General features: G+C 42.3%; 1 protein-coding gene and 1 long non-coding RNA gene across 3 annotated transcripts in view; one reads left to right on the forward strand and one right to left on the reverse strand.

Annotated features, from left to right (window-relative positions):
* The window catches only part of SGCD (sarcoglycan delta), a 526,559-nt gene that overhangs the window by 4,603 nt on the left and 498,322 nt on the right, over positions 1 to 23,634 (forward strand). The gene's annotated exons all lie outside the window — the stretch shown is intronic.
* LOC310881182 lies at positions 8,168 to 20,623 on the reverse strand. Its single transcript, XR_014572190.1, has 3 exons — positions 20,469 to 20,623; positions 12,229 to 12,478; positions 8,168 to 9,212 (listed from the first exon to the last, which is right to left on the reverse strand). It is a non-coding gene; the product is annotated as an uncharacterized lncRNA (long non-coding RNA).

Below are 23,634 nucleotides of genomic sequence, written 5' to 3' on the forward strand. Positions count from 1 at the left end.
GGAAATGGAGCACCAGTCTTTGAGCAGTCTGTGCCTCCACCTGAAGCCCTGCATCCTGGGCACCAGCCAACAGCAGCGTGCCACCGACCGAAGGCACCAGCTCGAGCACTTTGCATGCAGAATAGTCTCACTCAGTCTTTAATACCTAACTATTCCGATCATCCTCTTTTAATTTTTTTGGCTAACTACATCCATAACTTTGCTCTAGTAAAAATCTGCTTAATGCATAGCCATGTTGTAAAGTGGAGCTACAGTTCCAACTTGCCTAATCCTAAAAGAGGCATTTGTTCAAAAAAGGTCCATTTCCCTAGGAAATGTGCTTTGATTTGTGAAACAGAAAATGTATTCATTTAACTGAGCCGTTCATGTGACAGGTCACTATTTCACCCTTTTGGTGCAGTAAAAGTTTATTCTTTTAATAGGTTTATTGCTTTTCAGTTATTCATTTCCAAAGGACTCACTTGAGTGCTGCAGCTCTGATCTGAAGTACAGAAAATTAATTCTTTTTATGGTAGCCTGTTTCTTTCACAAGTCCTCATTTTAAGCATAGCTCAACTATATTGCAAATAACAGTATGTGGTCCTAGAGAGAGTACAGGGACTCTGATTTAATAGTGTGCTGGAGGCCTTATAATGTCAGCACTGCTGAGCAGAACTCCTCTTTGAGCCCTCCTTTGTGTCCCAATGGGAGTCACAAGTGGATTGCAGTAAGGTACCAGGCTGACTGCTAATGACTTGCCTGGCCCCACTGCTGGGTGGGTGGGTTCACTCTTCTGCTTTTGGATTTTCTGGTCCTTGGCCTCATTAGTGAAAACGAGTGTCTAGAATGAACCATTGCCTTAAGCTCCAAGATGCATCTTTACTGCTGAGTTTCATTCTCTGTTGACTGAAGTACCTGCTGGGGTTTCTGGTGAGCTGTAGGGATGAGACGGTCCTATCCACCGTGCTTGGTGACAAGACACAAAACACTGGTTCATTTTCATTTTGTGTGTCATGTTAGTATCTAATCTCATGTGAAATCAGAGCCCCTGTTTATTTTGCAGCACAGGGTTCAGTATGTATCCAGTGGTTTGAACAGTAGGAAATGGTTTGACCTGTAGGAAATGATCTGGATATCCAAGATGTGCCCTTTTCCTTAGGTGGAGAGAGCAGAAGAGCAGCCTTCCCTAGGGAGCTTGCTGGAAGAAGCCCTAGCAGTGACCTCAGGGCTACTTTGGGTGTTGATGGCAGTGCAGATATCAGCGACTGTGTGTGGCCCTGGCTACACAAGAAACAGGCAGCTACCATCTGTGAAATTGAGCACTTTCCCTCAAAAATTAATTAACTTAGCCCAGATTCCATAAGTAATACAGCTAGATCTCCCTGGAGCCTCCCAAGAGAAGCCCATTTTAAGTCAAGTGTACTGGGAGACCATACTTGGAAATGAGGCAATTATTAGTTTAATTCAGTCATCAAATTAATTTTACGGAAGCAGAGAACGCCAGGTGATAGGGGAGGAGGCCATGGTCTGTAGCACGTGGTGGGCTCTGGCTCCGGTGGGCCTGTGACAGCAAGGGGATGAGGACTGACCATGGTGTCCGACCACTGACTGACTACCCTTAGCTGAAATGAGCCCCTTGGTCTGTTCTCCCTTTGTTTTTACAGGCGAGGTTTTTACACTGCCATCAGCACAAGAGCACCCAAGGGCTATAACCGCACAGCCTCAACAGCTTCCTTAGCTGCTGCAGCTGCTCTGTCACCTGAGTTCAGGAGAGCCTGGAGAGGATAGGACCAGGAGCTGGCCAGGGCTCCCAGGCAGCAGCTTGCTCATCGTCCACCAAAGAGAAGTAGTTCTGACACCTAAATTAGTCTGATAGTAGGTAGTTTGACTACTGCCCTGAGCACCACCATGAAATGCATTAAGTGAGCTGTCACATGCTGTTTGCTGTTTTGATCATCCTCTGCCCGGGAGACAAGTGTGTGCACAGCAAGTTATTTGTAGCAGTAGGCATTTATTTATTTATTTTAAACAACCATGCACCCATCTCTGCTGGAGAAAGCAAACTGAAACGTGGAGATAGTTGCAGCAGAGTGCAGTGATGGTCCCTTAGTCACAGAGAATCTATTTTGCTTCATGGGCTCTAATTAGTTCCTGAGTAGATGGCCATCTACACCTAATCCACCCAAATAAACATGCTTTCTGTAAAGCTGGTTGGCTGTTCTGCCTAAGTCATCATCACTACTAACGTAACTACTGCAGGCTTGAATTATACATTGGTCTCTAACCACTTGCTTGCCAAAACTCTTGGAAAAACCATACAAGTGTGAGCAGTTTTTTGTTTGTTTATTCTTAAAAGTTTGTCTGTGCTAGAGCTCACATATGACTTGTTTAAAACACAATTGTGTTTTAAACACATTGACCCAAGTAGGTTATTCACCTTTTTGCAGAACAGTGATAGTCTGTCAGGTGACAAATATAGCTGTATAGATTACAAGAAATATTGTCTAATTATTTAAAATCAATATAAATATTTTAATCCACGCGGTACAAAAAGAAGGGGAAGTCATGCTACCTGTAATTGTCAAACACTCTAGTGCCAAGCGGTTCTCTTCCAGCTTAAGTGTCCCAGGATTTACTAGTAGCTCTGTCAGAGGAAACCTGTACAGTCCTTGAAGAGTTTTGGATAGGTACAGAAACACACTTATGCAACTCTTCATTTTATTCATTGGTTGGCCTGTTTTTCGTTTCTTTTACAGGAATCAGAACTGGGTTTAAATACTATTGTTTCAGTATCCATACTAACTGTGCTGCCTTCCTGAGAAAGTGCTTTTTCCAGGTTCACTTGTATTTCCTTGCACTAGTGGATGTGCTTATTCAATCTATACTCAGCTTGTCCTAATTTTTGTTGATTTCTTGAGTCCCTTTACCTGCTGATGGACTGACTCTATTTGATGTCTAAACTTCTCACAGTTTTTTTTCAGAAGGCATTTTGTTTTTTGCCTAGCACTTGCAGCTGTATTTTAGCATTGATGTTATGTTCAAGTACTCATTATAGTTTGTTTCAATCTGTCCAGTGCAGATTTTTTCCAAGTGATTGCTCTTTTTCCACTTCTTATATTTCTGTCTCTATGCACGTTTCTCTGTGTGGTATGGCCATGTGGTTTGTGGGCTACCTGCTTGAAATGCTTTTTTTGCCATGATGATATTTCTTGATACCCGGGCTCTGAGGATTACACATGAGTAGCTCTATATGACTTGCCATTTATGCTAGGCTGTTTACCATTTTGCTGGTACATGTGTGCACTTCAGGCAAAGTAACTGAGATCTTTTTGGTGATGGACGAAAATAAATTTATCTTGTTTTGAATATTTTTTTTTAGTTATAGTAAAAACGAGAACGAAACCAAAGAAATCCTATAGGCAACTGTTTCCTTCGCTGTTTCATGCATTTAAGAAAGTCTTCAGACCAGATCTGTAGTCAGAGATGTAATACCATGACCTCAGTGGTCTTGAAACTTTGAAATGCATAACCTTTGCAGGCTGGCACCTCAATCCAGGCTTGGAGTGAAATAAGACCGAAGGGAGCACTTGGAGGTAAATATTCAGTGCTGTATGTGGGGAGTTTAGCCATCCACATGATTGCCACTAATGGTAATGATAGTTGTGAATCTACATCCTCATGCATCAGGTTGCAAAATTACTCCTCTGGTGCCATTTGAGAGTCTCTTAAGGTTCCCTCTTCCCTTTCTGCCATCAGCTGGAGCACCTGCCTCTCCTCCGGAGCCCCCCATGGGATCTGCTTCACCATTCTCATGTAACAGGTCTTGTTATCCAGGGCATTTCATCAGTATTTACCTTAAGGAGAGGATGTAAATAATCCTGCCAAGGCACAATAATAAAAATGGGAAGAAACAATTGGGGGGAAAAAATAAAATCACCATACAACAAAACGATATTTAAAACAACTTCTATTTCTCTGGTACCTGTTATGCTGGACAAGACCCCTCTGTGTTCACTTATGACATCTGCATGGATCCTAAGTGACCACTTCTGCATCTGCAGGAAGAGTTCCTACTGATTATGTGGTTACCTATGCACACTGTGGTCACTTCAGCAGCAGGAACTGCTGGGGACTGCCAGGCTTTCCACCCAGGGGGTTAATCCAGGCAGCTGGTTAATCTACACCACAAGTGATGTCCATCAATTTATCTGTGCACAGCACGAGCTGCCTGGGGCCATCTCCAGCACTGTCCAAAATTTCCAGTCTTGTGACAACTGGCAGCTTTGTTGTGCAGCACTCCACTGCCTCCAGGTCGCTCCATGGCAGGGATTTGATGGGGGGTTCCTGCACCACCCCAGGCAGTGACAACCAAGTACCTGCAGACACAACCTGGAGGCTGAGTTGCATTGCTGCTTGGATTTCTTGCTGAAATCATAATTATTTAATTCACAGAACTTTCCACGAGCCCAGTTTAGGTTCTGGTTTCCATGCCTGTTAGGGAAGCACAAGGGGCTCATGGTTTGCCTTCCTGGGAGGTTACAGCACTGGGCAGAAACCCCTCTGCTAGCCTCAAAAAGGGTTGTGAAATGCAACAGCACGCTGCTCTTTTCTGACACTTTGGCTCAGCATGGTCTCTCTTCTGGGTGAGTTAGGCTGTGCTGAGCTCGATCACCTGCAGCTGGGTGGTTTCAGGTCTCTGTCATGTATCTTTGTTATAATTCCTAGTTCGTTCATACCATTAGTCCCTGTGCCTATGTAAGATTAACCAATGGCTCTCGGTAACCACTTAACCAAGAGTGGGTAAGCACTGCACAGGGGAGGTTGCTGAGTGGAATATGCATGACAGAAGATATTTTTCTCTCTGCTTCCATGCACTGATGATCAGACCTGAGTCTCTTACTTTCTTCAGTGAATTTTAATACAGAGGTGCCTGCACAGCCTCTGATCGAGGAACACAGTCACAGTGTGACGGTGAGACGGATCACAGAAAGCATCCCATGGTTCCACAGAAGTTTTCCTTTATTGTCTTTTTCCCTTTGCTGATTCCTTTCTGTTACCGAGCACTGATGTGGTGAGCTGTGGCACTCTAATGCTGCTGACAATGTTCTGGGCTTGTTGGTCTTGCTGGGAAATGTCGATATAACATCAAAAGCAATCTGGCATAGGATGAGCACTGAGGTGATCTGCAGACCTGTCAATAGCTGATCTATAGGGCTCAGCGATGCTTCATGCCCTGGCAGCCGAGTGGGGAGTCAAGGAGTCGGCACATAGGCTTTGCTCTACCAAAGGGTTTTAAGTCAGCCTTATTTTTCTTCACATTGTTCAGGCTCAGCACGATCATCGTGGTCAGATAACCTAATCCTCCTAAGTATGCTTGAACTGTGCTGGAAAATCATGTTTGGGCTGAATCTAGAGCTTGGACCACAGGTGTGATCCGATTTAGCCTCTGGGTTTGTGTTTGTTGCAGGTATGTTGTTCGATTTGGCTCTAGATGTGTTGAGGTGGAAAGGGATTTTCTGGTGTTGCAATGTCCAGGCCAGCTTCACGCTGGCCTTTCTCTGCTTCACAACCTATTTGGTGCAATCTAAATTCATTGTTGATGCACCGTGAAGGGATCTGACCCCCGTTGCAGTTTTCTTGCCCACTTAAGCATGTTTACTTCTCTTTGCCAAAAAGATGGTGCATAAAAATTGCTTTTATTACCAGAAAAAGAAGTTTGCAATAAAACCTGTCTCCTTGGGTGCAGTAATTCTATTTTACGAAGAAAGAACATATTGTTTTAATTAATCATATGAAAGCAAAATTAACATGATTATGTGAAAGGTGCTGTAAATCATTCTGATCCACATCAGTGAACAAAGAGCACTTAGTTATTCCAGAGTTGTTAAAGATTTTATCTACCCAAGTGAAAATTCAATTAGCACAACCCAGTCTCATATAAAACTAGGGATTCTGACTGCAGGAAAAACTTTTTGTGTGAATACTACCTTGTGCCAGTTTGATAAATTACTGTAATTAACTGTATCCCACGCAAGCTAAACAAAATTTACAGAAATGGTGTTGTACAAAAAGAATATCTCCTCTCATTCCTAGGCAGAAATTCGAATAGTCTCAGTAATATTGTTTTGAACACCCGATTCTACATCAAGGTAAAAAAATAAAAATAAATACTGCCAACAAATGCAGACAGCTCTGGAACTTTTTTCCTCCTGCTGTATTAGAAACAGGCGCTGCACTTAACATGTTTCAATTAAGCAACTTGAATTCAATTAGTTAACCCAAGACATTAATAGTGATAGGCAAACTAAGAAAGAAATGAGATTGTTTAGGAAAAGAGCTCTGTTCATATTCCCAGGCCAGCAGGGAGACTTGTATATGTGTTAAAGATAAGGGCAGAAATGCTGGATATGGCAAATTATGCCAGAATACATCATCTTAATGGAAAAATAAGTATACAAATAAATGGATTTGTCGTCTTGGGCATGTCTTCCCTCACCTGTTACTTACATTTGTCAGGTTTTGGCTGATTCCTCCTGTAAGGAAAACCTGCTGTCAGTGTCTGCAGGGTTGGGCTCTTTTTTAGCCTGTGCGTGAAGTGACATCGGCACAGCTCTGGTTCGAGGCTGGTTTCTGTGCTGCTCTCATCATGTGCGGCTCTTTGTATGTGTTGAAAAACACTGTTGGGGAAATAGCAGTGGCCTTTTCTAGTGAGAGTAGTCAAATAGAGTTAAAGTGGCAGGTTTTGGTGTTTTTAATATTCCAGGGAGGTATTTTCTTCTGTAGAACATTTTCTGACTCATGTGCAGAGGGGGTTAGACACGGTATGCAGTGTCCTGTAGCAGAGCTCTCACTGGAAGTCTACCCTTCTTCTACAAAAGACAGAAATTACAGAATAATCTATGTTTAGGCTGGACCATGTGTACTGGGAAGGCAGCCTGGCAGGATCTTGAAGGTAATTGCTGCATGTTTTTATTGAAGAAGCGGCCGTTCAAGAAATGATCAGGTAGAATCTGGGCTTCCTTTCTTCATCTTGTCTTGGGCAGTCTTTTCCACTGAGAAATAGGAAAACATTCGTGCTAAGGTTGTGCAGTCTGAAGGAAGAAAAGGATAATGAAAACCACTTTTCTGTGCTGGATGCTTGGGTGTGCAACGTGTCCCCTTTCTTGTTTCAGTTGTTTACTGTGGTTGGATTTTCTCTGGGTAGCTTTAAATTTCTTTCAAATTTAGCTTAATTGTCCAAACTTACAACTGGAGAAGTGTGGTGGGGGAGAAGATGACAGTGAACATTGGAAGCAGATGTGACTGCAATTTAGATTAAGTGAAAACACCTGGCTGTGGGGCGCAAATTATGTTTCAGCATGTTCCCTTGGAGGTGAATGTGTAAGGAATTGAGAGAACCCCCAAACACCCATGCTGGAGAGGGGATCACTGGGATCTGCTCCTGCACCCCTGTAAAACTCCCCCAGCCTGCAGCAGCTTGGTGGATCCTTCCCTGTGCAATTTGCTGTTTCTCAGCAGTTTGCTTTCCATGCCAGTTTAATTTCAAGTCTGTACCATTTCAGGCTTTTTCCTTTTAATCCCCCACTTATTTCTTTAGTAGAAATGGCCAACGGTTTTGGGTCGAGGTGGATTAGTGAAAACATTGTGTGTGCGTTAGCAGCAAGCGATCTCACTGCGTGGGAAAACCCACAGCGTGTTTCCTCTCGGTGCCAGATTAGCTTCGCTCTTCCCTGCTGAGCGAGGAAATGGGTCATTGCTAATGTTGTTTAATTTCCTTTCTCTGAGGTGGGCTGTGGCTGCCTTTAGGTCCAAGCAGCTCCATTACATGCAGTTTGCTGCTCCTAAGCCTCTGTGCCTTTTCGTAATGTCATAAGGGATGGTGCTTGCACAGAGTTAAAGAGGGTCAGTTGTGGGACTTATTTTTTTTAACCTCTTTCAGATATCAGTCTGCATTCCTCACTAAAACAAAGTTCATTTTATCTGAGTCAGGCTTGCTGGGTTGTGAACCTAATCTGTTATCCTTTTTCCTTCTTAAAGCCTGTAGTGGTACCTCGTGAAATAAGCAAATGTGCAACCACCTGCCTTAAGCATCCCAGTCTTAGGGCAAAGTTCTGAGGAACAGCTTTATGTTAATTTCCCCTTTAATGAAGTCTGTTCCCTTTGCTGACTTCTGAGTCCTCTTGGACATGCTGCTGCTCTCTGAATGGGACTGGCAGTTTACTTGGGTTTTGCGCAGGGAAGGCAAACAAAACTTATTTGGAAGTAGAAATGACAGCAAGAAGCAGCTAGTCCAGATTTTTTTCCTTCAACTCTAGGTTTTGCAGGGAAATTACTGACGATGTAATTCTAGAAAACCTCTGCCATGTCTGCATATCCCCATGTGTTTACACGTGTGTGGGCAGCTGCATGTGCTGCAGGCTATGACTACCATGTATTACCTCTGCTGCTGATCTCTGGTTTGCCACGGGACAAGGAATTCCTGGTGTGACTGGGTCATTCCTGTACCACCAGTGGTTGAAATAAGGGCATTTGCTCAAACTTGGTGTTCAAATTGCTGTGCAAACCCATGCAGATGGCTGTCTTCCTTGTTGATTGAAAAGCAATGGCAACACGGGCTGGGGCTGCCCTCCCCATCTTTTGCGCTGATTTAAAAGTCAATTGTGTATCGAGTAGTTTATTCATCCTTTCCTCCTTGCTCCCCCTTGCGCTTTCTTGGTCTGTTTTCTAAGCAAACATTAACTTGTATAATTTTACTGGCTGTCAAGCTGTGGTGGAGTTTATTTGGCTAGTCACTTTTTGTTTTGCAAAATTAATTTGCTAAGGCTATATTTAAGTGTCTGTGGAAGTCAACAATGAAATGTCACATTCTTATTAGCCAAAATAATACAATTGCTCTGCAGGGATTCTGCAGATTACAGCAGAGCAAACGAGATGGACGCTGATGTGAGGAGAGGAGGCTCTGCAGTGACCTTTCTCTGCAGGGGGGTGGTGGTGGGCTGGTTGCTTGTCATCGATATACCTCCTTCCCAAAGGGCTTCCTTCTTGGTCAGAGCTGTGGAGCATGACTGGGAGGCTGTTCCTGGTGTTCAGGAGCAGAGTCAGCACTTTGGGAGCATCACTTTCTGCCTGCTCCTCCCATTGATGAAGGATCCCCCTCTCCACCCCAACACTGCAGATTCCCCACTGGGTAAGGGTGAGGCTCTCCTGGGGTTTGCAGTGTTGCAGGAAAGTCACTAGGAGGGAAAAGAAAGAGGCAATAAAGAAAATCAAATGAGACAGAAGGAAAACTCCAGCATATGTATTGACTATATATATATATTTTTTTTTTTTTTGGGGGGGGGGGGCTTCATTCATGTTTTTGAATGCTTTGAGCTACTTTCTTGTTGTCATAAGTCTTTGTTGTTGTCATAAATGCTCCTGGAATAAACAAAATAAAGTTTTCTGTTGGGACAAATAAAGTCTGATTTTATAACAACGTAGAATTTTGGTGTCCTGCTAGATTCTGAGGTTCACCTCTCCCAAATTAAAGTTCATCTCTCCATTTGGAGACCAAATGGAAATCTAACTGGTAGGACAGAGCTCTGCTGCTACAGAGAGCACGAGCTGTCGTGAACGCAGAGCTGCAGTCTGAGCAGAAAGGTGTTTGAATTCCTGGGAGACCAACAGCTGGAGCTGTACTGACATACAGCTAGGGGCACGGATCTGGGGGCGGATGAGTCCCTTCTATAAATAATTGCTGAGGAATACAGCACAGGACAAAAAGGACAGAAACCAATGGCAAGGACAAAAATGCACAACTAGGGAATTTGTGGAGAGTGGAATGAATCAAATAGTGAAAACCAAACTAGAATGGGGAAGGTTCTGGGGTTACAGCAAATAATGATGCTCCTTTCCTGTAGAGTGCTTTGAATGAACAGCACTTGGTGAAAGTGGATTATAAACTGTACACTGGATGAATTCCCACTGAAGCCCATGGGGTTGCTTTCATTTATTTATCTTTTATGAGTTGATTTGGGCCTCATGCTTTGATCTCTTGTACTTTGTGCTTTCTTACTTTACTCAGCAAATGTATCAATTGATTTCAGCTGGACTGTCTGAGCACTAAGGCTGTGTTAACTGTGAGTTAGGATGTTCCTGCTTGATGTCTATGATTGTAGGCTGTCACAGGATCAAGAACGTCTTTTTCTACCAGAGTTTTAAAAACACTTTCCAGTACCAACACAGCTAACTTCCCAGTGCAACAGTGGGCAGGATTATATCTGGGGGAATAATACTTTAGGGACAGATGAAGGACTGAGAAGATCGAACCTATTTGCAAACATCAGGGGTACTCAGTGTTTTCAGCTGACAAATCCTGAGTTAAGGGTCAGGTTAGTGGGAGAATAGGCTTCCCAAAAGGTTGGGGAGTCTTGATTTGAATTCAAAGCATCATATGATTTCTTTTTCTTATGTTTTTCTTATGATTTCTTAAGAAACATCACTGCTTAATCTCTTCAGATGTTACTCCTTTCACTCTAAATTAAGTAAACCTTAAAATAAACAGAGTTGGGGTTATTGTGACCACACACCACATAATTTCAGTTCAGATTGTAAATAAGGGAAAGGAACCTGGGGCTTGATTTTCAATGTCGATAAATAGAAGAATCCGGAAGCTGCAGCACAGTGAGGAACATCAGTGGGCTAAGGGGGTAGGACACTGAAAGTGCAGTGAAGCAGGAGAGTAGAGAAAAATACTGCTTATTGACTAAAACCATTCTGCTCTTGAGCTGTGAGAATTAGATTTGGAAAGAATTAAATTTGAGAGAGATTCAAGCAAGCTGCTTTGGTGATGTGGGTTTTGGTGTAGCACCGAGGCCTGTCTTGTTTGCACAAGTGTGGATGCCAAGGTCATGTCCTTGAGCTATATGTGATTTTATTAGGAATAAAAGTGGAAGACGTTGGTGTCTTTGAACTGGAGGGCACAAAGTACAGTGAAGTGATAGGTACTCCTGGAAGATGTGACAATTTCTCAGCTGGACAAAGTTTGGTACACCATTCAGCAGCTACCTGAAAACGTCCCATAAGAAAGCGCTGACAGGGAGCAGTGTGGGTTTATGTTGGGAAAAGGGTACGTACATTAAATGTTGTGGGGTGTTTGGGGCGATGGCTGGGCGGCAGGTGCTGCAGAGGTCTGCTGTGTCACAAAGACACCAGAAGAGGACGTGGGACCAGGGATGTTTGTAGGGGATGAGTGCTCCTCTCCCATGCAGCTGGCAGGGCAGAGAGGTCTGGTGAGATAGCGGGTTGGTTTGGTGAGAGGCAGCAGGAGGTGTCTGAGCTTAGCTGTGGTTTCTTCCTCTCCCATGCTTTTCATCTGCCTGCAACCTTTCCTGGCCAGTTCCTCACCCTTCCTTATTATGTTTTCCTCCAGTCTGTAACTGTCTGCATTATCCATTCTGCATTATCCATCCATCTAGGAGGAGTGTTGGCAGAACAGGCTGTCACTCCTGATGATTGACAAAAGGAAGGACATTTGTCCTTTTGTCTACCAGTGCGATAAGCAAATCCAGTGCCAGTCATTTGCATGCAGAGAGAACCGTTTCATTAAGAATTTCATTAAGATGGTAATGTTTAATGTTTCCTGGAAAAAATGAGTTTTTGGGTTGTTCAATTATATAATTAAAGTCGGAGAATTAGGGAAGATTGCAAGCTGCTTGCATAATGTGGGCAAGTTTAATGGTAAAACTTGTAAATAAGTTCAAAGGAAATGAGCTCTCTTTATGTTAGCTGCCTTGAATGGAGTTTGTCTCCTGCAAGGGTGAGGGATGTGGAGGAGGGCAGACGTGGAGTTAAGAGGCTTTGACACAGGAATGTTTGAGCAGGCAGCTCCTGTTTTTTCTCTGCATTTGGGCAAGAGGAGGCAGGTGACCTGGTAAAGTACACAAAGCACTGCTGAGCCAGCCTGCTGCAAGAACCATACCCGTGGGCCCTCTAGAAATCATGCCTTGCAGAGGCTGAGACTTCAAAATATTTCTTTTGAACAAATTCAAATATTGCAGTGCTGATTCCATAAGCAGCTACTAGAATGTGCCCTATCTGCTTTTATAGAATAGGTTTCCTTCAGGTGAGGAGCCAAGGCAATGGGAATGACATAAGATGGATCCTTTTCCTCTGTAGAGGATAAGCTCTGGTGGTGACTGTGCCCTATCAGCAGCATTTTCACTGCAGCAGGGTGAGGTCCTCTGTCTCCCCAGTCTTCCCAAATTGTACCTGCTATAAGGGGCTCTCCCTGTCACACCCTGGGTTTCCCAGAGCACTAGAGGAGCTGAACATGAAGTTTGTTAGCATCCAGATGGCTTGTTAGGCTCCCTGACAAATGTCTTGCACCAACACTGGTTATCATTCAAGTGGGGTGTGTGACAGGGAGCTGCTGAGTTCCTTTCTGCTGAGGGTTACCAGATCCAAGTAGTTATTCCAGAAGCTCTCTGAATCTTTGCATAGCATCCTGTAAGTGATAGTCCTGAAAAGGAACATAAAACCAGGAATTTATTAGGGAGAATTCCCAACAGAAGCTCAGGCAGTATAACACCTTAAAAAGAAAGCAGTGACCTGACAACACTGCAACAATAAGTCATGTATTATGTCCTTCTCTTTTTAGTGCCTTACATACTTTAAGAAGATGACCATTTTGGATGCACCATTATTCTTTATAAAGAAGATCTATATTTGAGTGATTGAAAATAACGGTTCCCTGCTTTAGTTCTTTTTTTGTGTGTGTTCCAGTTCAGTTCATCATGGATGTTTATTCTAATTTGTGACTTTTGAAAGTTAGCCAGCATATTAATATTTCACATGCAAAAATTATTTATACAGATTAATTTATTTATTACTCTTTTCCTCATTCAGCTTGTGAAAGATCTACAAAGATTCACTTATGTCTTAAATTCCCTCATTTTTTCTATTTCCTAAATTTGCAACCCCACCCTAGGTTGTGGGATAATTTGGAGCATTTAATTTGGAATATGAGGTTTTGACACTATATTTTTGGGACACGAGATCAGGCCATGTATTGGTTAGTGCTAACAGTCTGGTCTTGGTGGCAGGGTGCCATTACCCATTTCTAGTAAGCCTATGCATCAATATCTGTTCTCTTTTCCTGCAGATTAACACTTAACTTTTTTTTTTCCCTGACCTCTGTGCATTCAGCAAATCTTTTCAGCACATTGACAAGAATGATGCATAGGTCTTTCCTTATTATTTATCTGTAAGGTATTATGAGTCAATGAATCACACATTTGCCTTCTGCCTGATAAATACATGACTTCAGGGAGAAATATACCCAGTCATTACTAGTCAAATAATTGTAAGTCCTGTGAGTTTACTATTGGGTCATTAAAAATGTGTGTAGGCATTATGCTGGTCAAAAAGGGATTACTGGGTTATTGAATGGGAGGCAAGTGATTATAGATTAAAGAATTCCATTTGGAAATAGCTTTGAATAAATACATACCATGCACATTGTCACTTGCTAAACTTCTGGGTTCTCTGTGATAAAAGTATTTCTATTATGTTGCCTATTAACAGTGATATTACTCTCCTGTTACATTTTGTAATGGGACCTGCCATAGCATTTCAGACTTGATTTGTTGGTCAGCTCTCAGTTATTCCCAAAGTAACTGCCTTAATTCTGGGTTTCATGAGACCCAACACGCGATGCATGGATTTGCCTATGACCTGCAAGGTCCCATCCTTGCCCTACAGCCCAGTTTGGCAAAAACACAGATCTAGAGCAGCTATCTGCTTTATAGTACTACCCTCCGTTTAACATTTCTATAGTGACTGTCATCGTTGTGTTGAGAAGAGCAGAATATATTTTGCTTCCCACATTCCCTGAAGGAACTGGGTCCATTACTGCAAAATAGTTAAAATGCTTCATAGATGGGGAAGATTGATGAGCAATAAGTAAAAAATTTAAAGATGTGTATAAGTCAAGCTTTGCATGGTATCTATTTGTCATGTTGAGTGGATTTCATCTCCAAGCTGAGTTCAGACCTTTAAAAGGAGAAAGCGAGCTTTTGCTCTTGGAGCAGCAGTTTTAGAGAACTTCAACAAGCAGGAGCCATCACAAAATTAGTCTCTCTCTGGGCTTGTATTGAACCGTTTCCAGTTACATGTTTATTGCTGCAAAGACTTGGTTGCTGCTGTTGGTAAGAGGGACACAATCAGACGCTTCAACAGTGTAATTATTCTGGTGTGGAGGCAACAAAGTTGTTCCAAGGTCATGTTGTCACATCAGAGCAGGCTGTTTCCTGCATCTCATTTTTATGCCCACACACAAAGAGACACTTTTCTGGCTGATATTTATAGAGAAGTCCTACAGTCATTTTAATTATGCACAACATACTGATGCCTGCTTCACTGATCATAATTGCAGCTCTGACCTGTTTTATTTTGTGATTTAGATTCCTTCTCTTAAGCGTTGCTCTGGGGTATGATTTACAATGGCAGGTACTGGAAGTGAGGAGACAGCCATTGATAACAGCTTCAGCTGGTGGAGGCTGAAATGTGCTGGTGGGCTGTCGCTGAAGGGCTCCTACATGCTCTTGAGGAACATGTTGCCAAGTTTCAAGCAGCCAGGAGGGGACAGACTGGGACCTGCCTATCCCGTCTTGCCCATCCCCTCCAATTCTCTTTCTCCTCCCAGCGCTTCCCAGCATAAGAAGTCCCTGTGCCAAAATCTTCACTTCCTGTCTGAATCACTTTTTCATTCTGAAAGTGATTTTTTTTTGGGATTGGAGCAATCGGTTGCACAGAGGCAGGTCCAAGAGCAATGTGAATGCTTATCCGCAGGCAGCCTTTGTGCCTTGTCTCTTGCGGTGCAGTGCTGCTGAAGAGAAGCACTCCAGCACTGTTGCCTCATCCTCTCTGTTTGTCACATTAAAGATTCACTAACCAGTGAAATCCATTTCTTGTAAAACAAGGAAACGTGGGAACGTGGCGTCTCGTGAGCAGCAGCGCTGCCAGCCTGCATATCATAGTGAAAGCATCCCCAGGGAGCGTCTGGGAAGACTTAATTTTTTAAATCCCCTGTCATGTTATGTCACTCTTTCATTTGCCAGCAGAGGTGTCAGAAGACAAGTCCCGTGGGGCTTCTTCAGTGCTTGGCAACAAAGCATTTATCACCCAGCGCGTTTAAGTGGTTTTCCAGGGCAGGAAAGGCGTGAGTGTTTGGGAGAGATGATGATGCCTTCCTTTATCTTAGAAGCCTTCCTCAGAGGGAAGTTCTGCCTACCAGGATTCCTGCTGATGGAAGGAAGCTGAAAGGCAACTTTCTCTTTTGGAGAATCGCTCTTCCACGGAGCGCTGTCTGCAGGGCTGTGTTTCAGCCACTTTAGCCCCATCAACAAGTCAGGGGAGTCCTGGCATGTTTAAAGCCACCCCAACCAGCGCCGCAGGATGTGGCCTGTCTTCACGCAGACGCTGTGGTGGTTCTCACGAGCTGAATCTGGAGCCCTAAAATGATTAATCTTGTGTCCTGGGACCACAAATAAGGCTATTCTAGCTGCACTAAGGACTTGGGCTATTCCACAATGTGAAAAGATCCTAATTATTGTGTCAGTGCAGAGCACCGGGCCCACCTTATCAAGGGGCATATGCAGGGTAGGAGCTGGCTTCAGTAAATGCTCCCTGAAGTAGGCAGGGCTGGTTCAAAATTTTCTGTGTATTTTTTTTAAAGGATTTAAGGCTTCCAATGAATTCTTCAATTCAGGAAAAAAAAAGTGATGGGGTGGTAGACTAAGGATCAGCAGATCTGCATCTGCAGATGACTGAAAGAAATCTAATCAAGAAGGGATGAGGAAGGTGGCTCATTCCTGCCTTTGGTTCTCTCCTGGCATCTATTTGATTACATTCCTTTCTGTGGTGATGGTCTGCTTTTTTTTTTTGGTATGTCATTCCCTTGTATCTTAAGGAAACATGACATAGCATAGCTATCCAAACAGAATTGTAGGAGAAACGATGTTCAATAATGTAGCACTAATTGCCATGGAAGCATTCAGCACAGGGCACCTAACAGCCTGTTGGAAGGCTCTATGGCTTTTCTCACCTTCAGGTTAATGGTTTGTTGTGTGCTTAGCTGCTCTGAAATGGGTTTAAAGCCACACGCTGCATGTAGTTTGAAGAAGCTATAGTAAAAGATGAATTGAGATGTTTCATGTTTTTTCATGCTGGGAAGAGAAATGTAGAAAGTATGGACCATATTCTGCAGCATTCCCAGGCTACTTCTGCTAATAATTTTAGGAGTAGCTGAGACAAATTTCCCTTATCTTGTTGTACCTCAGCAATGCATCTTTGTCCCAGTACTGTTAAAAATAACGGTACTGCTATTTTTGCTTGTGGAGATGTGAGCTGTTGCACCAGTTAGATCCTTTCAGTGTCAATGCCAGGGCTTTGTGCTTCACCCCGTGCTCCCCGAGCTGGGTGCTTGGGGGCTGGGAGCAGCGCTGTGGGTGTGAGGGAGGTGGCTGAGGGTGTGGGCACATCCGACTCTACCTCTCCTCTTCTGATGGTGTGTTCTGTGCTTTTCTCAGCAGTTTTGGTGCACAGCTCTTGAGGCATTAGGTATGCTCTACTGCAAGTGTGCACATCCTTTCTCTGGCACAAAGGCCCTTGGGTTGGTCTTCAGGTGCTTCTTATTGACGGAGGTGAGGTATGAGCACCTTGGGGAGCTTGGTGGTTGCTGAGGCTGTCACCACTGCTCACTGTGAGCTGCTCCTCAACAGAAGCCACCTTTTTGCACCATAATCAGCAAGGAAACGTGCCAGTATGAGCAGCTTACTAATTTTTATCAGACAATAAATGTTTTCATTTATTCTCCATTGCAGAAGCAGCCTTGGTTACTCTTTGGGAAAATTGAACACAGATAATAGGTTTCCACTAATGCTCTTCTTCTATCTTGCTTGCTCAGAGCCAGTCCCATCTCTTCAACAGGGAGAACAGCTTGTCTGTTAAACATATCGCTGCCAAAGCAAACTGGAAATCTAATGATATTACATATTGCTCTCAAAGATGGAGAAAACATTTGTAATACTTTTGTAATTTTTGTAATTTGTAATACTCTAGCTTATCACTAAGCTGCCCGGTCATGAAAGAAGTGGCAAGGTAATGCATTCAAATAGTATAAAAATAACAGAAGAGGATAAGAATTTTTCAAGAAATCTCTTCTTGGTGCTAACTTTTCCTATCAGAAAGACCAATGTTTTGGCTAGGTTGGTATGATTGTAATAACATCTCTGAGATGTGATTGGATGTGATATTCATGGAAGTATTGTTTGGTAAGCTTGTTTTATTTTTTTCCCTACTGATCTCTTTCCCTCTGTAGTTATGCTGAAAAAATAAGGGTGTACATATGTCTAAGTTTTTAATCATAGCAACTAACCACTATGGGCATTAGTAATAATTATCTTTCTCCCCAAGTATAGGACTGCACAGCAAGGGATCAGATTGGTTTTTGTGACTTTGCAACAAACTTTCTTTCTAACCTTGGGCAAACCTTTTGATCACAGTTATGTCCTAGTCCCCAGTGTTACTGAATCTAATTTAAACCAAATACTGAGGTAATAATGGGTACTTTGACATAAACGGATTCCACCTGCTGCCCCCCCCCCCCCCCCCCCCCCAAATCTCAATTTGGAGTATTTCCTGACTTTGGCAGGTCACCTATCTTTGTGTCTTGAGCTGTTGGGTTGCATCTCTGTCACCTTTCTTGATTTGTATGAACCATGCACAAGTCTTTGTGTGGTTGAGTGCTGTAGGACACCCGCAGTATTATGGAGCTCAGGAGCCTACCGTGCTGTCTCTGCTTGAGGTGGTCACTGCAGCTCCTGCTGCTTCATTGCAGATGGGGCTGTGCAGGATGGGTGGGGGGCTTCAGGAACACTCAGTCACAAACTGCAGCCCCTTTTTGCTCACTTAGTTCTGGGAGTGTTCCCCATCACATCAGGAATATGTTGTTCAGCACTGGGTAGTTTCAAATATCTGAGAATTAATTCAAGAGCCTCGCACTAAGTGTGGCTCTCAGCCAGTGTGGTTTTACATTCAGCGTTACATCTGTTGATGGATTTGTTGCCTTTAGCCAGATTGACTTGATGTCTTCCGAGAACAGGAGGGGGGGAAAAAAAGTATAAAGACCTCCAGGGTGCCTAGAGTGTTTGACATGAAGTTTGGAAAGAACAGAAAACATTGCTGCAGCCACAGTTTGTCTTCTATTTGGCCATTCCTGTTTCTGTAGTGCAACAATATCTGGACAAAGCTGTGTAATTGCTAGGAAAATCTTGTGTCCAAGTTCTCTCCCAGTTCACTAAGGTACCTGCTCCAGATATGCCGTTGATAGCACATGCAAGATGTAGCCCAAGGGAGATCTTGCTTCACCTCCACCTCTACATCTTGCCTGATTCCTGCTTTCTGAGGAGACCTCAGGGTACAAGGAGGGGTTCCCAGCAATGGTCCATCAGCACAGTGAATCCTGGCAATTCCTCCCCATCACTCACAGGAAGGGGACACCACAAATAGATATTGGAATTAATTGCTTCCCAAATGGCAACACATTAGGTTTAATTATCCATAAAATTGAAGTACAGATACTTAGGGTCCAAAATAATTTTCCAGCTCAATAATCTATATGTGGCCAACCTCTCAGCATTGTCTTATTTTTCCAAAGGTGTTTTAGGGTGCAACAGTTGAACATGTATCCATCAAAACACTTTTACCTGGGGTAACTTCTTGAATTTGGGAGGTTTTTTGGTTTTTCCCACAAAGCAGAAAGTCTGGCTGTTGGATAGACTGCAACTGAAATGACCTCTAGGATTAAGAAGTAGATGTAAAGTGCTGCCAGATCAGAAAATAGGGTTACCTTCTACCTTTTAGCTGATTGCTATTGTGAAAAGTAAAAGTGGGAAAAATCAAGCCCATTAAAATAGATCACATGCATTCTTTTTAACTCTATTTGTATTAGCCAAAATAAACCAGATCAAATGGAGAGAAAATACCGCAAAGAAAATTTAATCTACCTATGAAACTTTCTAAAATTAAAAGAAAAATAGTTTTTATTGTTATATTGGTGTCATGAGCTCTCTGAATAGAAACAGGATAAAAAGAATCTTCTCTAAAAATTCTATGATTTTTTTCTTCTTCTGTGTGGGGCAAATCTTCTGGAGCACTTCCATCTGTGTGTGGTAGCTTCAGATTTTGTGAGAATCTGTCATTTGCTGTGTAAAGAATGAAATTGGGCGGTGCTTCATTTACATTAAAGTATGACTGAGATGAGGCTCAAGAGAATGAAAAAGGCCATTCAACTGTTGTTTGTTTCTTTGTTTTTAAATACAGCTCACACATATCCATTGGAGTTATCACTACACAAGCACATGCATACCAGAGGCCTCAAGAAAGGAACACTTTTATCTGAATAAGAATACCTGGAATTTAATAGTATTATTAGCATTAAGGCCTCATAAGAGATTAAGAGAGATGACTTCTGCTTCTGGGGGAAGTCCTAAACAGTGAGAGTTTTGAGCCAGCTGTCCGTGAGCAGGTCACACCACTGAGAGTTGGTAGCACTGCTTCTGGTATCTTCACCTATTCACTATTTGATAATTCCTCTGCCGGAAGGAAATGTGTAGATACTGATCTTACACTGTTAGTTTCCTTTCCCGTTTCTTCCCCAGTGTGTGGGAAGAAAATGCAATATAGCCTGTTATTCGTGATGACCTTGAGTTCAAGGAGTTAAATAGGATAGGTATGGGCTAGGCGAGATCAAGCGTGGAAGTATATTAGCATTTCCATGGTGGCAGCTTGGATCCTGCTTGTCTGGAGCTATGCTTTTTGCTTATGTCTACTCTGTGCCTCAGAAGCATCATGTGGTTTCCCATTGCTTTCCATCTAAATCATTCTTTGTTGAGCAAACTGCATACTTCACTGAACAAATGCTAAGCATTCCCTCCTTAATTTGGAGTATATATTATTCTGCTAATGCTTGTATGGCTACTTTTTATTTTTTTTTCAAGGTCATTAGTCACTCACCACAATGGTAAAATGTGATGAACAACCCTATGAAAAGTTCAATGAAATGAATAACTAGCTTTAAACTATTTTACAGGCAAAAAATGGCAGCAGTAAACTGGGCAGTGTTTTTAGGCAGATGGATTTTCTATGATTAACCTTGCAAGGCTGAAATTCAGTCTCTTGCATTGTTCTTTAGAAACCCTCAGGAAATTATTCTAATTATCAAGAATTTCTACTATTTTCTTGTACTCTTTTCTTAAGTAAGACATGGTTGATAACTGGAACTTCCCTGCCTCTCAGATATAACACTAGACTTCTCTTATTTCTAATAATTTCAGATTTTTTCCCCTACAAGCCACAGAGTAGGTAATAAACCGGTGCAAGCTGGAGCTGTTCTCATCAATACACAACATACCATGATGAAATAATAAATTTGTGATAAAAGGTCTTACCATAGTAACAGGCATCTTGATATAATGAGTCCCTGGTACTTCAATGAGAATAGTTTAAAAAAAAAAAGTATCAACCCCGATGTTCGTATTTACTTATTTAGACAAATAAGTAAATTGTGTGCTGCTGGTCTTAAAAAAAAAAAAAAAAAAAAAAAGAAAAAAGAAAAATACAGCAGCCATCAGGCTGAACAAGAGAGTGAACTGTGATATGGTACGATAAAACAATTTCTTGCCTTCCTGTGAACACATCGATCTTCTACCATGGAGACACAAAGTGTTAAAGCAGCCTCAGTTGTCTTATCTAATGTAGAGGTGTCCAGCAAGACTTGATTAGGGTTAGCAAGTTGCTCTGAGGTTTTGAATGGTGGGTGTTCTGTCTGGGTAAAGCATTGCCTTTATGATCAGAAATGAAAGTGGATGCTATTTTTTCTCATTGTTGCCTTGCAGGCTTTCATATTCCAGTGTTTTCAGTTCCTTCATTTTTTTTGTTTCAGTTCCTTTTTTTGTTTGTTTGTTTTTGAACTATTTTGTTCCAATGCACGTGAAGATGAGATTTGCCTTTCTGGAAAGGATCTGTTCAACAACCTATCTCCATCCTGAGGGCTTACTGGGCTAAGTCTTGCATGGATCTTGATTCTTTTTTGCAAAGGAGTGGATTCCTGCTACAACTGTAATTGAGTAGCAACTTCAGCGTTGTCTTTTTGTTTTTCCTGATAACTATATTCTAAATCTTATATTTCATTTTATCTATAAAGGCCCCCAAGAGGGCATTTCAAAAACATTTATTTATATTGAACAAAAATTGTTTCTACCCTTCACAGTTGTACAAGAAGTCCTGAGAGCACAACCAGTCTCCCAAAAGACCATAGCCTAGAGAACAAGGAGAACTGAATTTTTGCTGATCTTGTCTGAAGCTGCTGTAACTTTTGGAATATGGAAAGTTCAGGTTTGTTTGTGTTTATTGATGGCAATTGCTATAACCCTTAGATTTATTCCAACTAAAACACTGCAAAAGTAAAAAGGCACATGAGCAACTTGTGAAATTTTGGTGAACTACCTGCTTTCAACTGAGCTGGGAGATAGGATTCATATGAAGAGTGTCTCCTTGTCCCTGAGGTGACAGCATAGCTGTAGAAGTGATCTCCTTGGAGCTGGGGAGTTTTTTTTGGGGTTGGGGATGCCCGGAGCGAGCACCATGTGGCTAGGTATCATCTCCTTTGAGTCTTATTATTCTTGAAACATTCATTATATGATAATGTAACCATGCAAATAAACGAAGGATAAAAACTCTGATTCGATGGAGCTAGAACAGCAATGTTTTGGAGCTGATGGCTCCCAGCCTTGGAGTAATCAATGTTGGACAGGGCCAAATGTGCTCCTTTGTGGGTTGGCCTGGTAAAGAAATACTTCTGTTTGTTTCTACTGTGGTTACAAATGGCTTGAGTTTTCTAAAGATGGTTTCTTGTTGTCAAATTATTGGTTATTATACTGTTGTTGAAATGCTAGACTGAATATCTCAAGTGCCACTTGAATTGCAACAGCAGATTTGTTGGCGAGGGATGGAGACAGCGAGAGAACACAATGCTCGCCCAGGGAGAGGTTGAAACTGTCACTTTGCTTTTTAATGGAGACAGGAAAGGTAATTAACAGCTAGTGTTGTGTACAGATTCGTATTTCATAGGGAAGATGACTCATTTTGGCTCTGAGCAAGTATGAGAATGAAATTAAACCAATGTCTGGTGTCATGCCAGCAACTTCGGCATTTTAAAAATATCTCCCCTCTGTGTCCCAACACAAGCTCACTATATTTTCAAAATCAGTATATGCTTTGTGGGAGCAAGGTTTTCTATGGTCTCTCTGTAGGTGAAATATGGATATAGTTTTTATTTTCCTCCTTGCATCCAAATTAATTTGGTAACCTCACTTTGTGTTAGCTGTATGGTTTTTATGTGCATTTGTCTGTTTCCATAGAGGTCTTGAAGTTGTGCTAGCTCAAGGTTAGGTTTACTAGGAGCAGTAAAGGAGTTTGTGGAAGAGTGTTCTGGGCATATGCTAAATGTGACATGAGGAAAGGATGCAATTAGTACTTCTGTTGGGGTCATGATACCTAAAACCAAAGTCCTCACTTCTTTGAGTCTCTCCTAGAGGTAAAATATCTCCGGGCAACCAGTACTCAATGTGGTTCTTGTCCTACTTACTCTTTGGTTTCTTCCAAATACCTGGAGCTTCTGAACCTGGGGGAAGTCACTGAGATGGCTCTTATATAATCACACTTTCCCATTATAAGTATGATTATATATTGAATTTCCTAAAATTTACAAGTGGAGACAGGAGCTCATAGAAAAGCTTTTCCTAGAGCAACTGCGTAACTCAAAGAGGGGCTGAGATCATACTGCATGGATTGTTATGTCTGGGAAGGATGAGGAAAGCAGTTCTCTACCTTTTTTCTCTGCCTTTTCATTCTGTGGAATTCCCACCCTCCCCTTTCTTTCTCTTCTCTTTGAACAACACATTTCCATACATGTAGCTGCTGTGGGGTGGCTGGCTGGCTGGATATCATCACCAATTAGTGGAGAGACTCAGGTCTACCTTGGCCAAGGATCAATGAAGAGTTTTTGTAGTAGGTGAGATGAAAGAGCAAGAAGAGTTACCTTCATCCTCAAGGAGGCAATTTCCTATGTACTGTGTCACAACAGATAGAAACAACTGGTCCTCAGTGTGCCAGGCATGGACTGAGAGATGGGGGCAAGCGGCAGCAGGTGACCAAGGACAGGACTGTTCCCTGCTGTTGAGAGCAGCCATGCGACCCCAGCAGTTTCTCCATGGTAACTTCTATCAACACCAATGAAGTGTTAAGCAAGCCACAGTTCCAATATGTTTATATTTACCTTTCACAGATGTAAAGGATTATCATCACCTTTTTGATACTCAGACAGTAACAGATAACCAGAAATGAGCCATATTTTGAGGGATATTTTAATATATTCTAATGTTATCTTTATTCTGAACTCAGTAAAAGTTAGTAGGGACCTTGATTTGTTAGAAAAAAAAATCATCATCCATAAATAAACATCTGCTGATGGTCTGATTCATTATCTCCTCCCCCACCCATTTCCAAAATAACATCCTAAATCCACCCTCCACACACCCCTCCCAGCTTTACCAC

The sequence above is a fragment of the Anser anser genome (genome assembly GCF_964211835.1).
Source record: "Anser anser genome assembly, chromosome: 14".
In the NCBI taxonomy this organism is placed as follows: domain Eukaryota; kingdom Metazoa; phylum Chordata; class Aves; order Anseriformes; family Anatidae; genus Anser; species Anser anser.